Source organism: Leptonychotes weddellii, chromosome 4, assembly GCF_054177405.1.
Source record: "Leptonychotes weddellii isolate Sample4059 chromosome 4, ASM5417740v2, whole genome shotgun sequence".
NCBI classification, from domain to species: domain Eukaryota; kingdom Metazoa; phylum Chordata; class Mammalia; order Carnivora; family Phocidae; genus Leptonychotes; species Leptonychotes weddellii.
The window spans coordinates 13,659,767-13,676,075 of NC_138372.1; the positions used below are offsets into that span (position 1 = coordinate 13,659,767).

General features: G+C 53.4%; 1 long non-coding RNA gene across 1 annotated transcript in view; it reads right to left on the minus strand.

Annotated features, from left to right (window-relative positions):
- LOC115942606 (uncharacterized) overlaps positions 1-16,309 on the minus strand; it is a 56,766-nt gene that overhangs the window by 4,332 nt on the left and 36,125 nt on the right. The window contains exon 3 of the long non-coding RNA XR_014144695.1: positions 8,662-8,782. This is a non-coding gene — a long non-coding RNA (uncharacterized LOC115942606). The remainder of the gene's footprint in view (positions 1-8,661; positions 8,783-16,309) is intronic.

Consider the following 16,309-nt stretch of genomic DNA (forward strand, 5'->3'; position numbering starts at 1 on the left):
CTTTAATAAAAATAATCAGAAGTTTTAAATTGGGGAGTCCTAAATGTCAGCCATTTTCTAAGGTCTTTCCATTGATGCCTCTCATGGGCTCCTCACAACTCTATGAAGTAGCTTTTTGGTGTTTCCGGTGAGAAAACCCCAGTTCACAGACATTAATTAATCTGCTCAAGGTCCCCCAGCTAGAAACAGGTGGGGAAGGATCCAAACCCACGTCCGCCCAACCCTAGGGCCAGATCTCTCTCCTTCAACACACTGCCCCACTGGTTCACTCACCCCACATCTCCTGGGTGCCAGCTCCCACCAGGCCAGGGCGGCTGGGCCACGCAGGGGCAGGGAACATTTGATACCAAGCTTTTCATTTTCTTCTGCTCTGCCGAGCTCAGCTGCTGGGGCCACAGGTTCACTGCCCCCTTGCCGCCTAAGTCCCCTCCTCCCCACCCCACCCCCCAGGAGGCAAGTACAGCTCCACTCTTCCTGTCCCTCCCCAGAAGGCAGCGGAGGACCAGGAGGCTCCAGGCACAGGAGAATGGGTAACAAACGCTCCTCCTGTATAGCACATGCTGTTCCTGGGGGCCAGAGAGCTTTGCCTCTTCTCTGCTATTTGTCCCCATCACCCCCTCTACTCCTGCCCCAAGGAAGGGAAGCAGCAGATGGGCCCTGACCCACCTGACCCAGGTCCCAGCTGCTCCTCCTACTGGGCAGTTCCGAGCTATCAGAGCTAGAAAGGGTGCTCAGAAACCTCCAAATGTCTACCCTGCCCCATTCTACAGATGAAAATACTGAGGCCCAGGAAGCGATGCGGCCTGGACCCAGGTCACTCAGGTCCCCCCAGGCCTGCCCTTGTTGGGTCTAAAGATCCTACATTACAGCTACTCTAAGGGGAGGTCTTCGGGAAGGCCCTTGTCAGGTGTGTGGGTGAGGATCATTCCCACAAGCTAGATACTTAGACGGCGAAACTGAGTCCTAGGGCAGCAGAGAGCACGAGGTGACGGGGAGCAGAGCTGGAAAGAAGGCTGGGCACACAGAAAATGAATCTTGCTGCCCTCCCCACTTTGTAGTAAAACCCAGCTGCCCTGATGCTGAAATAAGGAGATAGGGCAGGCACCGTCCACAGCCCCCTCGCCAATGGTCCCTCCATGAAAGCCCAGGTCATTCCAGCACACAGACTCTGGGCCTCAGATTCCCCATCTGGGGAATGAGGGAGGAGGGCTGGATAACTCCCCGGTGGTGCCTTTACCATCCTGGTTCCAGACTTCAGAACATTCCAGAACATCCATGGGTGGGGGATGCCCATGAGGTTGTGTCAGCTCTCCTGGAGACAAGGACTCTTCCCTTGGGCCACAAGGCCCCTGCATGCAGGTGGCAGCGTCCTGCATGGCCACAGCTGGTCCAGGGGTGGAGACATGAGCTCTGGAAGCCTGGGAACCTGCAGAGTAACCACCGACCCCACAGATCCACTGGATGCCATTCCAGAAAGCTCCGCGGCCAGCACAACACTGTCCCTCAGGGCCAGAGGCCTGATGAAATTACAACCACCATCAATGAGAGGTTTGGCCCTGAGTGGTGGAAAATGCGAGTTTCTGGGCTACTCCATCCAGCGTTGGCCTGTCACCATCCCTCCCTCAGCGCTGTTCACAGGAAGAAATGTGCTTGGCCCCGTGCCGCTCAGAGGGGGACCCACGGGGCTGCTAGGATGCCTGCTTGAAGTCAGCCTTTACAAGGTGCTGGGGGGGGGGAGGGGGGGAGGGCTAGGGGGCAGGGCAGGGTTCCCTGGGTTTTCTTAAGCTGCAGTTCCCAGGCAGGAGAGAACTTTCTGGGTGACACCAACAAGGCCTGGGAATGGGCAGACACTGTACCCACCGTACCAGTAATAAAATTAAATGAATCAATGTCCCCAAGCTGGCCCCTCCCGCAACGAAGACGGCCGCCTGGGAGGCGCTGTGCTAATGGGGGGGGGGGTCCCAGGCAAGGGGAAGGTCAGAGCGCCAGCGCCCTCTCCCGGCTGTCTCTGCAGCCTCCACGTCGCCTCGGTTCTTCCCCAGCTGTATTTGCCGTCCCTCTTCATCTGCTTCTAGCTCCCAACTGTCGCCCACCTCTGCCTTGTCTCTTCTCTCTAGGGGCGCCCAGCCGGGGTCTCTCTCAGTCTATTTTACCCGCTCCCCTCCCCTCTCCGTCCAGCACCTCCCCCCCAGCACCCCCCCCCCCCCCCGCGCGCGTCCTGCCTCCAAACCCGGCGAAGCCACATCTGTCCTTAACCTAAAATCCTGCCAATTAAACCGCTCCCTCCGGCTCCGGCGGCTGCTGCTGACGTCGGGAGAACCAGGCGAGGCGAAGCCGCCGCCTACGCGGTGGGGTGGGGGGAGGCGACGGCCCCCTCCCGGGGCCCCGCGGTGGTCCGTCCGTCCGCCCACTGCCGGGCGAGCCGCGCGAGGCCCAAGCGTCGTGCGTCCAAAACTCACTCCCGCCAGGCCTCGCGCTCGGGGTCCCCCACCCGCTCCAAGACCCCCCACCTGGGTCCCCTGCACGGCCCCTCGCTCTCGGGGTCCCTCACCTGCTAGAAGACACCCCCCCCCCGTCTTCCCTGCACCGTCCCTTGCGCTCAGGGTCCCCCACCCGCTCCAAGACTCCGCATTGCGCTCCAGGCGAGAGCTCCGCGACCCCCGGCCCGCGCTCCCGTGTCCCCACCTCTCGACGGCGCGCTCCCAGCACCCTCTGCGCTGCGCACTGGCCTCTCTCCGCGCCCGGACCCCGCGGTCGCCCGCACCCCGCGGTCACCCGCACTCCCAGCACCCTCCGCGCGCTCGGGCCTCGGTTTCCCCGCTCCGAGCCACGCTGGCTCCGCTGCCAGGAAGGCGTCGCCGCCGTGGGCACCCGGAGGGGGCACATTAAGAACAATTAGCCCACGCACAGCTGGCAGCGATACCTTAATAAATAATAGTCTGGCCCGCATGTAAATAAATATTGGAGCGCATTATGCGGGCAGGAGGCGCAGCCCTTTGGCCCATAAGCTGCTTCCAAGACGTCGGGAGATTGGCTGGCGCCTCTGCTGCAGGAGATCCCGGCACCCCTGGGGCCTCACCCCCTGCGGCGCTGGGCAGGGAGGGGTGGAGGCCGAGGCCCAGGAAAGGAGGCCGAGGGAGAGAGACGCGGAGGAAGACACAAAAAGCCCTGAGGAGAGAGAAAAAGAGAGTGGGGGACAGGGAAGGACAGGGATAAATCCGAAGAGGGGAGGGCGGGCTTCCACAATCATGCCCCAGCCAGACCTGTCTCCTCTGAATCCCAGACTAGCACGTCTCTCTGATAACCAAGACCTTAACACATCCCCAACCGAGCACCTGCCCTCCTCAGAAACCTGATTCACCCTTGTCTTTCCCATTTGCTAAGTGGCAACTCCCTCCTTCCAGTTGTTGAGACCAAAAACCTGGATGTCATCCTTGATGCCTCTCTCCCCTCCTAGTAGGGAATCCTGTTCTCTCTACCTTGAAAATATTTCTGGAATCCTCCCACTCCTCCCAGCTCCCCGGCCAAGCCCCCACCATTTCCCACCTGGATTGTTGCAACTGCCCCTGCTCACTGGGCTCCCCCCACCCCTGCCCCCATGTCTTTGTGGACAGACACACAAAAACACTAGCCAGAGGAGGCCGCTCCTCTGCTCAAATGTTTGATTCAGAGGAAAACTGACATCCTTAAATGGCTCACCAGGTGCCAGCAATCTTCCCTCCACTGCTCCCTTTTGGCGCTGACCTCCTCCCCCACCCCCACCTCCACTCTGCCCCAGCCACCACCCCCTCCTCAGCTGTGGCTCTTCCCACCTCAGAGTTTTCACACTAGGTGCTCCCTCTTCCTTGAACATTCTCTCCCCACATATCATCACAGGTTAACCCATCACCTCCTTCAAGTCTTTGTTCAAGTGTGCCGTTCCCCGTGAGACCAACCCTGGCCATCCCATTAAAACTATGACTTTCTCTAACCCCTCCCTCATCTTCATCCTCATCACTCTGCCTTCTATTCCTTCGCAGCGCTCAACCTCTTCTAAGAGCATAACTTACCCATTTTCTTCTTTGTCTCTCTCTCTCCCCCCAAATAGACGCTAAATCCCATGAAAGCATGGCTTTTGTCCCCTGCTCCCAACACTGCTGTAACTTTAGTACCTAGAGTAGTGTCAAGAGCATAAAAGAGTCTCAAAAATATTTGAAGGAAGGGAAGAGGAGAGGGTGGTTGGTTGGAGGAAAGGAAGAGGAAAAGAGGAGGGAACAGCATGGGCAGATGCAGGGTGGCTCGGGCAAGCATTAACAGGGTGGGGAGCGTGTGGCCTGGCTGGAGCTTGGAGTGGCCCTGGGACTGTCATATGTGAGCAACTCTTCACCAGCGGGGTGCCCAGGCTGCAGGAGCACCCGGTGGGGGATGCAGCAGCCCCGTCTCAGGCCAGCACCCCCCAACCCCTGGGCAGGGAACACCAGGCCATCCTCAGGCCCCAGCTGGGTGTTGGACCCCAGGGCCGCGGGTGGTGCTGCATGGGTAGGCCCCTGGTAACGGCCACCATAATTACTGGTTGTATGCGATTAGGGGATAATTATGCTTAATAAGTCCAAAAGTAATTACCATGCAGGCTGCTTGCTGCTTTGGAAAACAGAGGCCCCTGGTGAGCAGGAGCCAGGGAATTGAGAAGGGGGAGAGTGGGCTTCACAGAACATCAGAGGCACTGGTTCGTTTCTCCAGCAGATGCCTGAATCCTCTCGGTGGTATCCCCACCAGGGGTTGCTCACCTCTGGTGATGAGGCAGCTCCTTCCGACATTGGACGTCCACACACACAATTTCGGCTACTTCTGGCCGTACCATCACCTCTTTGCTCTCACGGAGCATCTTAGCATATGCACAGACAGATCATACGCATTGCCACTGGCTCTGTGACTCACAACATCACTAAGGTAGTGTGTCCCATTAGTCCCACCACCCAGGTGAAGAAACGGAGTCTCGCAGAGGTCAAGCTCATAGCAACAGAGAACAGCAGAGCCTGGGTTCACATTTCAGTCTCTCTGATGCCAAAATCTATATTTCCAACACCTAAGCACTGCGGCTTCTCCCTGGGGCCACACAGAGCCAATCTAATCCACCTTCCTAGAAACCAACCCAGGTCCCCAGGAGTCTGGTCTTTTTTACTCTAGACAGACGCAGCAGTTGGACTCCGCACCATGCCCAGGAGGCCATGTGGTGCAATGAAAAGGACACCAGTTTCTTTCCGTTGCTTCTGCTGCCAACTAACCCTGTGGCCCTGAGCGAGTCTCTGGATCCCCTTGCGCCTCCATGTTCTCATCTGTCCAAACAGGGTAAAGGGGCCCCCAGTTTGTGACTTTTGATTTTTCTCCCCTCCGCCCAACCCTAAGACCTGAGCAGCTCCAGGCCCACACTGGCCCAAGGCTTCCACGCCCGGGCCTGGGATAACTCAATGACCTTCTCCAACCCCTGGGACAGCTTCCTTTCTTCCTCTGGACTGGACTGCCCTTTAGAGGTACCTCAAGAAGATGCCTTAGAGCACGACAATGACCAATACTCTGAGGGGACAGTGACCAATACTCTGCCTGGACACACAACCCTGCTCTTCCATGACCCCAAACATGTACTTTCAACTTCATTCTTAGAACTTGATTTCCAGGGGAGGGGGAGAGAAATGGAAGTGTGTAGACCACCAAGAATATCGCATTAATGTGCAAATGCCCTCCTTAAGTTTGCTGCCATTATCTGGGTAGAGATTAATTTGTATGATAGAAAAACTTATGATGACTTGAAGGATGACACCTTGATGTCCATTTCCTCCCATATCTCTACACCAACCCTGCTAAGGCATGGACAGAGCTGTCCATATGTCACACTTCAGGCAATTGAGGCCCAGGAAGTGAAAGCAACTTGTCCAAGATCACATGGCAACAAAAGCAGAACCAGACTTTGAACCCAGGCCTGACTCCGAGCCTGTAATTGTGATCACTACTCTATACCTCCTCACAGCCTCAAAGCCTGCCACTCTGGCATCCGCGAAGTTAGAGGTGATGAGGGCTTCAAGGGTCAGATCCGCCCTCTCCCATAGCATTAGAGCCCAAGGGGGTCATCAGAGGCTGGGGAAGCTGTCTGGCCCCATCCTGCTGGCATCTTTCTTGGTAGAATGTCTAATGCGACCGTTTCTCCACTGAGGATCGTCCTCAGGGTCCCAGAGGGAAAGAGAAGTATCTGAAAGAGTAAATACCACACTAGAGGCATCTCACTGATGCCTGGAGCATTGCAACATGGGGACAGAGAACACAGAAACATAATTAAATCCGCTCTAGCGCCCTAAATTGCCAGGCCTGCAGGCCGAGGGAAAGAATGGAGTGGACTTCAGAGCACCACACATATGGACTCAGGAGGGTATATGCACCCTCAAGCTCCAAGTGGGGGAAAAAAATGGCTACGCTGTAAACATAATAGAACTGCCAACCCCCCATAAAATCTGCTCCATTAATATAAAACATATAAAATGATTTATTTTTTTCTGTGAGAGTATCAAAATTACAAATTGTTTTCAGAAAATAATATCACTGAAAAACACTGATCCATGGGAGAAGCAGGCTAGGGTTGGGGTACACAAATGCTCCCTAAGGTACAGGGGTCCCAAACCACCCCTCGGAAGATTTCCAAACATGAGGAGGCTGGCTCCTGACCCCAGGAGATTCTGACTGAGCAGATAAGGTGCAAGGCCTGGGAATCACAGTATTGGTGGATTCTCCCCCAAGAGATTCTGCAGCCGTTCTTCCAGCCGGGTCTGGGGCTGAGGGACCACCACCCAGGGGCCAGACACGTTTCAGCACCAGGGACAGGGGCACACGCATAGGCTCTCTCAAAAGTGCCTGGTCACTCAGCCTGTGCAGGAAGTTTAGCTCTTTTACTCTTACTCTTTTCAGTGGGGAGAGAAGAGTGGGAACTTCTTACCTCCTCCTTCTTCTTGGTTGGGAGGAAAGCATATGTTCTTCGTGGCCACGGTGGCCCAAGCCTTGCAGGACATGAAAAGCCAATGGGGAGCAGCGGCGGAGACTCCCACCAGTCTCAAAGATGAGGGACGCCTCCTCCCCCCAAAATAGGACTTCCTGCTTTTACTTGGCATTGAGGGAGAAGCAAGGAAGGAAATGGAAGAGTCCTGGACTGGGGGGTCCTGTGAATCAGTCTTGAGTCTCTCCCTTGGGCAAGCCACTTCCTTGCTTGGGGCCTGACCGCACCATTTCCTGGGCTCTGTGGCTGGCAGAGTAAAGCTGGGGTTTGACTCGATCTTCTTGTTGACTCAGATAATGCTTTCTACCTCTACCTCACTCACCATGGTCTCCAAACAGTGAATAATCCCAAGCCAGCATTTCTCAAACTGTGACCCTCCAAAGTGGGCGTGTCCCAAGAGATAGGTGTTTTGTGCCTCCAAAGAAGGAAGGGGAAAATACTACAGTAAAAACAAGTTTGAGAATTATGAAGGTAAACAAAGTTGAACAGATCTCTCTGCTGTAGGACTTCCGGGCCCTCTGATGCGCTGTTGTGTGTTAATTATTTCCAAGATGGTAGGCAAGAAGTACTCAGTGTTTCTCAAACGTCCTTCCCTGGAACACCTATAGGAACAGCTAATGGTTTTATAAATACACACACTACATATATAGCCCTTCTCATAAGCCAGGAGCTATTCTAAGATCTTCCCATTTTAGGGCACTTAATCTTCACAACCACCCATGAAGCAGATACATTATTACCATTTTGCAGAAAGAGAAACTGAGGCACAGAGGGATGACATACTTGCCCAAGGTCACGTGGCTGGTGTGCTCCAAAGGCTGCACTATAGCTTCGTCACTGGACCACAGCCCCCACCTGGAGGACCTGGAGTTCACAGGCCACAGTCTGGGAAATGCTGTCCCAGGTGCATGTCTATTTAGCCTTGGATTTTAGCGATAGATTTTCCTTTTCACTTTTGTTTGCTCTGGGCTGCTGTTTAGATTCCCTGAGCAAACAGTGGCAGGCCCAGGTGATGACTAGGAGGCAAGAAGAGCCTACGCGGTTGAATGTATGTGTGTCTATGTGTGTATGTGTAAAGTTCAGGTTGGCTTTGCTGTAGGGGGGCTGAGGACTGCTGCATTTCCAGTCACCTGGTGGGGAACAGGAGACAGGAGAGAAAGGAGGGAGAGGAGAGGGAGAGAGGGGCAGGGGAGGAAGAAGGAAGGGGAAGAGAGAAGGAAGAAAGCAAGGGCAGAGGGTGGGGGGGACAGACTGGGGAAGAGGGAGGTAGGCAAGGAGCAGGGAATGGAGGGGAGCAGAAGGATAACTGAGGATAGCAGGAAGTTGTGGACCACCTCCCCTCAGTCCCTGGACCCTGGAGTCTTCTGGCCCACCTTCTTCTTAGGGCCTCGCTTGCCCCCATCCTCCCCTGTGACAGCACCTCCCTCTTCTGCAGCCTCAGCCCAGGTAACCCCTCCCCTCCCCCATGCATAAGGGCTCTGGGGACACCTGGGGAGCAGAATTTGGAGCTCATCCTGCCTTGTGAGCCCCAGGACTGTGTCTTGGGAGCCCCTCCATCCCTGGAACCCCATTTTGGGCCTACCCCTCTCTCAGGGCACTTTTCTGTGTTGTTTCTCCAGAACAAACCAACACCTGTCACTCACCAGCACTTCTCTTCCCTCCCCGGAACTTCAAAAGGGCCTGACACGGTTTCTCTCCAGTGGCGCTTCCTTGCTTATGTGGCTCATCTGCTCCAGGACTCAGCTGTGTCTCTCATTTTCTGGTCTTAAAAAAAAAGAAAAAAATCTGAAACATGGATCCTGCTTCTCTTTCCGCGGGTAACATCAACACCAAATTGGAATATCACTGGTGACGGTCCCTGCTCCAGGCCCAGCCCTGGGGCTTCCTTGAGGGCATTAGGGGTGATGTCATCCCTCAGGCCTGAGACACCAGTGGACTCTGGCCCCATCCAGGTCAGGCCGCACCCAGCCTTAGGTCTCTCACAGCCCAAGCCCCACTCCCAGCCCCTCTGGGAGAACATTTGGGGCCAACGTTACCATGGTAACCATGATACCAGCGGTTGTTATTCACTATGCTCAGGGTGTAGAATTATATGGCCTGGAATCAAAAAATGAGAAGCATCTAGCATCATGGGAAGAACAACAGACTGGGCTTGCCTCTGGCTGCAGCAAAGTTACTATCAGGCAGAGTGACCCCCAAGTTACCTGTCCTTGCTGGGACCCCACCTGTCACACACACACACACACCTGTGTGAATATGGGGAGGGATGGATGGGATGATCCCAAAGATCTCTGAATTGGTAGATGCCTCCAGTAACTAAGTGACTACATGAAGGTCTCCCCAAACAACTACCCACCAGCTCCACAGAGAGGATTGAGAAACAAAGGGGAATCATCAAACCTCTGTTTTAGGTCTCACTCCCATGGCCGGAAATCAGGGACACATTAGTCCAAAGGAAGCCAGCCTCCCTCATGAGTTGGTCTCCCTTGGAAAGAAACCACCCTTCCTGGGGCAGACTGCCTGGAACCTCAATCCCCTTCCCATCTACCTGCCCCTGGAAAACCGGCCTTCCTTTGGTCCAATCATTCCCCTTCCAGAGATCTAGGCTCAGACAATCACCTGAAGTCAGGAGGAAGCTTGAGCACAAAGAAATGCATCCATGTTGCTTATAACACGGAAGACTTGGGAGTCCATGTTTTGGCTATTAAGGAACGGCTAAGGAAATTGGGGCACATACCCCCTACGAGAATATTGCGAAAATCATTAACAATTATACTTACTGGGAGTTGTTTCTCACCTAGGAAATTGCTTATGCTCTGGTGCTAAGTAGGAAAAACAAGTTGCCAAGTGGTGTGTGCTGTATGGGTTTTTTTGTAAGGGCATAGAAGAAAAAAACCTTGGCTTAGAATAAATTCTGCCTTCTTTTTTGAAACCTACTTTCCAAATCCCTACAGCTAGCATGGATTATTATATTCTAGAAAGATTAATACATCATTTTTTTAAAGTGAGCTTTGACAGGGAGGCAACAGGGTTTGTCAGTCCTTGGTTCAAATCTTGACTCTGACAGTTTGTCCTCGTGGGCTTGATGATTTCCTTGACCTGTTTGTGCTGTGGTTTCCTCACATAGGGATGGTGATGATGCCTAGTGTGAGGATAAAATGAGACAGGGCCTCTAGAACACCCATCGAGGCCTGGCACAGGGTGGGTGCACAGTAAACAACATCTAGTAGCTGGACTCCCTGTGGCCATCGTTACACACCTGGGCGGGCTCAGGCCTCAGCCCCCTTTCAGATTCTTGGCCTCAGTCCCTCAGCCTGTAGTTCTAACTCTCTCCTGCTCTCTCAGCCTGTCTCCAGCCCCCTTTGGAGAGTCTGTCCCCTGCCCCGAGCACAAGCCCATCCCAAGATCCCAGCAGCCCCACATTGTGCTCAAGGAGTTGCCCATAGGGTTCCTCCAGGACGCCCAGCTCACTGTGCACCCTCCCCCGGACCCCCTCCAGCACTCCGAGCCCCCCACCCCAGCCAAGGATGCTCCAGCCCCAGGGACTGTTCCTTTCCATAGTCTTTGCCACCTTCCCTGAGTCCTCTGGGGAAGACACAGTCAGGCCTGAGTCAGCCTGTGTACCCTAAGCCCTGCCCCGGGAAGAGGAGCGTCTTTTGATGAATCAGCCGGTGGTAGCAACCCCGCTCACCAGGCCTGGTGACAGACATGTTTTACCTCTGATAATTCCACCATTTCTGGCACCTAAGAGGCAGGGAGAGACGGAGCCGAGCAGGCAAGAGAACAATGAATATTTTGTGGGAGGCTGAGGCAGCTGAAGCTCTCAGTGGAGTGACAGGCAGGAAGGAGCAGGCAGGAAGGAGCAGGCAGGGGAGAGGGGACAGGCTCCGAGGTGTCAGCGCTGAGCAGGGGGTGGGGGCCTGGGGACACAGCCTTGAACTCATCTTCCCCCTCTGCCTTCTCTCTCATTTCTCCTTTCCCGTTTCCTTCCCTCCTTCCTTCCTCTCCTGTGTTCTTCTTTCCATCCTCCCTCTTTTCCTCCTCATTAATTCATTCCTATTTTTAATTCCTCTCCCATCTATTTGTTCAAGTGCTCTCCCTTTTGCTCCTGCTCTGCATTGAGTCCTGCGCTGGGCGCTGGGGACACGGATGAACGAGACACAGCTTGGGTCCTCGACGCACACACACGGACCTTCACAGCCCCCTCACTCCAGAGCTCCCACCAGAGAAGCCAGGGCTGACCAGCCCTCTGCGGTATCTGGGAAGGCTTCATCCATGCAGAAGAATGAGGCCTTTGTCCAGGGGGCAAGGGAGGGCAAGGTGAGGACAGTGTGCCCAAAGTCAGAGTGTGGCCAGATGGTGAGGAGATGGCGCCTCTTGCTTGATTTCCTGTGACCAGGCACTTTGCTAAGTGCTCTCCCTGTACAGATAGGGAAACTGAGGCTCAGAGAATTGCATGACTTGCCTAACATCACATAGCCAGTAAGTGGCAGAGCTAGGACTTGAACCCATACCTGGGTAGCTCTAAAGGCCATGATCTTGCCCCTTGACCATGATAAACCTCAGTTCAGTGGCTCCCAGAGGTGCAGGCCACCGCCAACAGGGGACACATGAAGCCCATCCCTGCAAGCTCCGGGCACACATGGTGCTTTTCTGCTGCCCACAAAGACAAGGAGCCTCTGTCCTGTGGGCGGGAGGCCTCAAACTACCCTGTACCACCAGGGAGAAATCAGGAAAGGCCTTTACCCTCACCCCTCACCCCTCCCCCCTCTCTCAAGGTCTGGCTGGAAAGTAAGCCCAAAATGGTTCTGAGGGCAGCGCTCTCCCCCATGCCCCAGCACCTTATTCAGACTGGGCATCTGTCCCTGGCTCCTACAGGACCCAGCTGCTGGGGGCGGTGGGGGGACAACACAGCAGCCACTTGCTCCCAGCCCTGCCCTGGGCCTCCCGGAATCACAGAGTTGCAGAGGGTGGGAACCAGAACATTCAGGGAGGTCATCACCAAAGGCCTGTGGGTGGCAGTGCTGAGTTCCACCAGCCAGGAGCTGGTGACTGACCCTGAACCACCATCTCCCCATCTAAATACAATAACAACTCCCACTTCCTCATTGCCTGGGCCTCCTCTTGGTTCAGCAAAGGGTGGGGCAGCCTGGGGTAATGGAAAGACAGAGGACTCTGGGGGCAGAGTCCTTGGTCTGGGTCCCAGCTATGGGACCTCATCTCTGAGAACCTGGGTCTTCTCATGTGTAGGAGGCCGACCGTAATATCCCCCCAGTACCAGGGAAAGTAAGTATTCATAATACCTACATGAAATAACATGAATTAAGCACCAATGCTTTAGCTGCATTTCATTTATTCATTCATTCAATTATTCATTCATTCACTCATTCTGTTCAGCAAATAGACACACAGTACCTATGTATGCCAGGCACTGAGCAAGACACAGGGATGGGAGTGGGATACCCAAGACAAAGAAGGACAAGGTCCCTGTTTTAATGGACTGCACATGTTGGGGGCTGCCAAGAGTGGAGTGACAAAAAATAAAAAAGTGGGTCACAGAATGGCAAGTGACTGGGAAGCTACTTGAGACAGGTGATGTGGATGAATGGCAAGAAGGAGCCAGTCATGCAAAGACCAGGGGGAGACATTCTGCAGAGGGAAGAGCACATGCAAAGGCTCTGGGGTGGCAATGGGCTTGGCATCTACGAGGCTACTGAGGTTGAAGACAGGGAGTGGTGAGAATTGGCAGGGGCTGAGATTGGAGCAGCCAGTGTGGCCAGGTCAGGATGGGTCCTAGAATGCCTACAAAAGGAGTAGGACACATAATGGGAGCTCAACATAATAGCTGTAGGTATGATCTTCTGCTCCCATGCCCTCATTTTTCAGCTGAAGAAGTCCTATAGGTGGGCCCTCTTCTGCTCTGTGTGACTGACAGTCCATCCGCTAATGGCCCAGTGGTCCATCCTGATGGAGAGGGTCCCTAGAGCCACCACATGTCAGGGCTGAAATTCTGAATAACATAAAGTGGAGCCCTAGACTCCACTGGGACTGACATGGCCACCTTTCCTGGCCACCTCCAGCCTTCCCTGCTTCCTGTGCCTTAACACTGTATAGTGATGATACAGGAAAAGGTGGCCCTTATGTCCAGGAGAGCCCTTGGGAGTAGCCAACCCAATCAGGTAAGCAAGGAGTCCTGAACTGATTTGGTCTGTGAAGATGCAAGGAAGGGGGCTCTTTCCCAGCCACTGAAGCCTTGAACCCGGCAGAGGGGGCGGGGGGCAGAGATCTTCCCACCACCTCTGTCAACAGCTGCAAGCTGTGCTCACGTTTCCTGGTGACCCCTCAGAGCCCCTCCACAACTGTCGGGGAAATCTAGTGCCCTGCTGTGGGATTCTTGGAACTGGCGCTGCTCAGGACTGTCCCCACAGAACCACCCCATCCCCCCTGGTGCCTTCTCTCTCCCCTCTGTCTGTCTCTGTCTCTCCATTCACTCTCTTTCTCCTCTCCCTCTGCGTCCCCATCCTCCACCTCTCTCCATCTCCTCTCCTAGTTCACCTTCTTGCCTGTCTCCATCCCCGCCCTCTTCTTCCTCTCTTTTCTGGATTGACTAGTTGATTGGTTGGTTGGTTGACTGACTGATTTCTCTCTTGGTTCCCAACAGACCTCTAGGAATACATGAAACTCGAGGTCAACAATGATCCAGTCCAGGGTTCTCAGGTGGTCAGGTGGTCAGGCTCAGTCCAGACCTGCTGTCTGCATTCCCAAAGGAAGAGGGCTGCCAGGCCATCAGAAGACCCCCTACCGAGAGTGTTTCTCTCCAGAAGGCTGTAGATAGACTCTGTGATGGGAGGCAGTGAGGTGTGTCCCCCAGCAAGTGTCGGCAGGGCAGCATCCCACCTTCATGTGGCCCATTGCAAGCCAAACTATTGGCTTCCAGGGGTTCCCAGGGGACAGCCAGGTCAGAATCACCTGGGCAGCTTATTGGAAATACAGATCCCCAAACTCAACCAAGAATTACTAAACTGGATTTTCCAGGGCTGCAGCCCCAGGATTTATATTTTTAACAAGATCCCTGGGGATTCTGATGGGACAGTGGGAACTGAGGAAGCCAAGCAGCGTGAGGGCTGGAGAGAGGGGAGTTCTCTCCCTCTTTAGTTAGCCATTCATCATCTCCTACTATGCGCCAGGCAGTGTGCTCAGAGCTGGGTACTCATGGGTGGAGGAAGACAGAGTACCTGCCCTGTAGAGCTCGTTCTGCCAGGATCCTGACCCAAACCCTAATGCTCCTACTAGGCCCCATGCAGTCTAGCCCTGCCCATCTCCCCCTGCCCTCCTACCACTGGACCACTTGTGCCAGCTGCACTGGCCCCATCTGGCTCCTTGAATACTCTGCACTCTTCCTACCACCCAGCATTTTCCATTCAGCTCTGTTCCATCTGCCTGGAACTCACACCTAATCCCCATGCCCTCTCCATCTTTGCGTCATTAAATGCACTCATCCACCAGAAACATTGGGAGTAAAATGGCTGAGAAGCTGGACTGCAAAACCAGAGGGCCTGGGTTCAAATCCCCACCCCACTACTTACCAGCTGTATAAATTGGATTCTACTCAATCTTCCCGTGCCTCAGTTTCCCAATATGTAAAATAATGGTCATTATTTCTTCAAAGAAGCTCTGACTCCTAAAACCAATTCCAGTTCCCTGTTAATAACTTCTCTTAGCAGTCCCTGTCTCTTTTGGGTAGAGCTTAATAAAAGTGTTTGCAATAACGTTTCCATTTGTGTAACTATTGGAGTTATGTCTGTCTTCCCCACAAGAGCAAGGGCCACTTCTACTTTGTCCTCACCACTGGTCACCCACAATGCCCGACACTTCGTGGGAGGTGCAAGTATCTGTCATATGAACAAACAAAAGAATCCAGTGTTGCCCTCCTCAAGCCAGACCATTTCGCCTCCTCCCTGAAGTCAACATCAGCATGAGTCACAGTCAGAGAAACATTAGCCCTATACCCAGAAATCATGAGAAGGCAAGTTGAAGGCTTTCTGTAGTCTCTTGAGAGAATGCCAAAAGTGGGGGTTATATCCATCACTCAGACCAAACATCTTTAAATCCTTCCAACTCTGTCTCTGGGCTGCTCTAGCCTCTCAGGAAAAGGGGCCAGTCTGCTACTCCAGGCCAGAAGCCCAGATTGAAATGCTGCTGGTCATCTTTCTTATGAGGAATCTAGAGACCATACCATGTGCTCTGGAACCTTCCTTCTCTAAGGGAAGGATTCCCTGGTCAGCCATGGGAAATATAAATGCCTGAAGGACTGGTGGACAAAGAGCTCTCAGCTTCCCCCCTTCAGGCCCAACCAGCCTGTCTTGAGGTCCCCTTGGAAGGGACTGAGGGAGAAGCCCCTCCTCCACCATTTACTGTATAAACCATGAGGAAAGACCGTCTTAATGTGGGTGCCTTTCATCCCCTTTCATTCCTGATGAACCTAGAGTCCATACAGTTCTCACAGAATGTCTGCACTCTCAGGGAGTTGACAAAAAGGAAATATACTCTGAGCCTTCAGTAAGTTTCTTCCCCTCCCTGAGTTTTGGTTTCCCCATCTATGAGAGGCTGCTAGACTCCCCTCCAGCTGGAAACCAACACAGGGTTCAGGTAAATCTAAAGCAGCAAAAGAAGTTGGCCCAGGACTTTGGGGCGTGGAATTAGAGAGGGCCAAGTCTTCCCTGGAAACTTCCTGGTGCAGTTATAAAGACAAAAAGGCTCTTAAGTGACCAAAAAGCCTAGGATGGCTTTTATCAAAATGTATGTGGTGTAAGAGTGCCCCTAGGTATGGGTCTGAACCATCCATAACGTTTCTTTCCCATCACCCTCAGTTAGTTTGCCTAAGACACATTTTTAGGCTGCTTTGTATTGATTATATGCATCCAATCTCCCTCAGAGGGCTCTAGAGACCCCTGCAGTCAAGAAGCACACTCATTTTTGTGTCCCTGGTAATGGGGGTACCAATCATGTGTGCCAATGGATATTCATTAAATGTCTGCTCAGATGAGTTTAAAAAAAAAAAAATGACTTCACAGGCTACTAGCTGTGTGATACTGAGCAAGTTCCTTAACCTCTCTGAGCTTCAGTTTTCTCATCTGAATGAAAAGAATACACAACATACATACCTATAAGGTCATTCTGAGGATTAAATAAAATTATGCATGAAAGATGCTTAGCTCTACATCTATCACAGAGAAAGCTATCAAAAATGTTAATAATTAACAGTATCAATTGTGGTAGTAAAGATGGTAG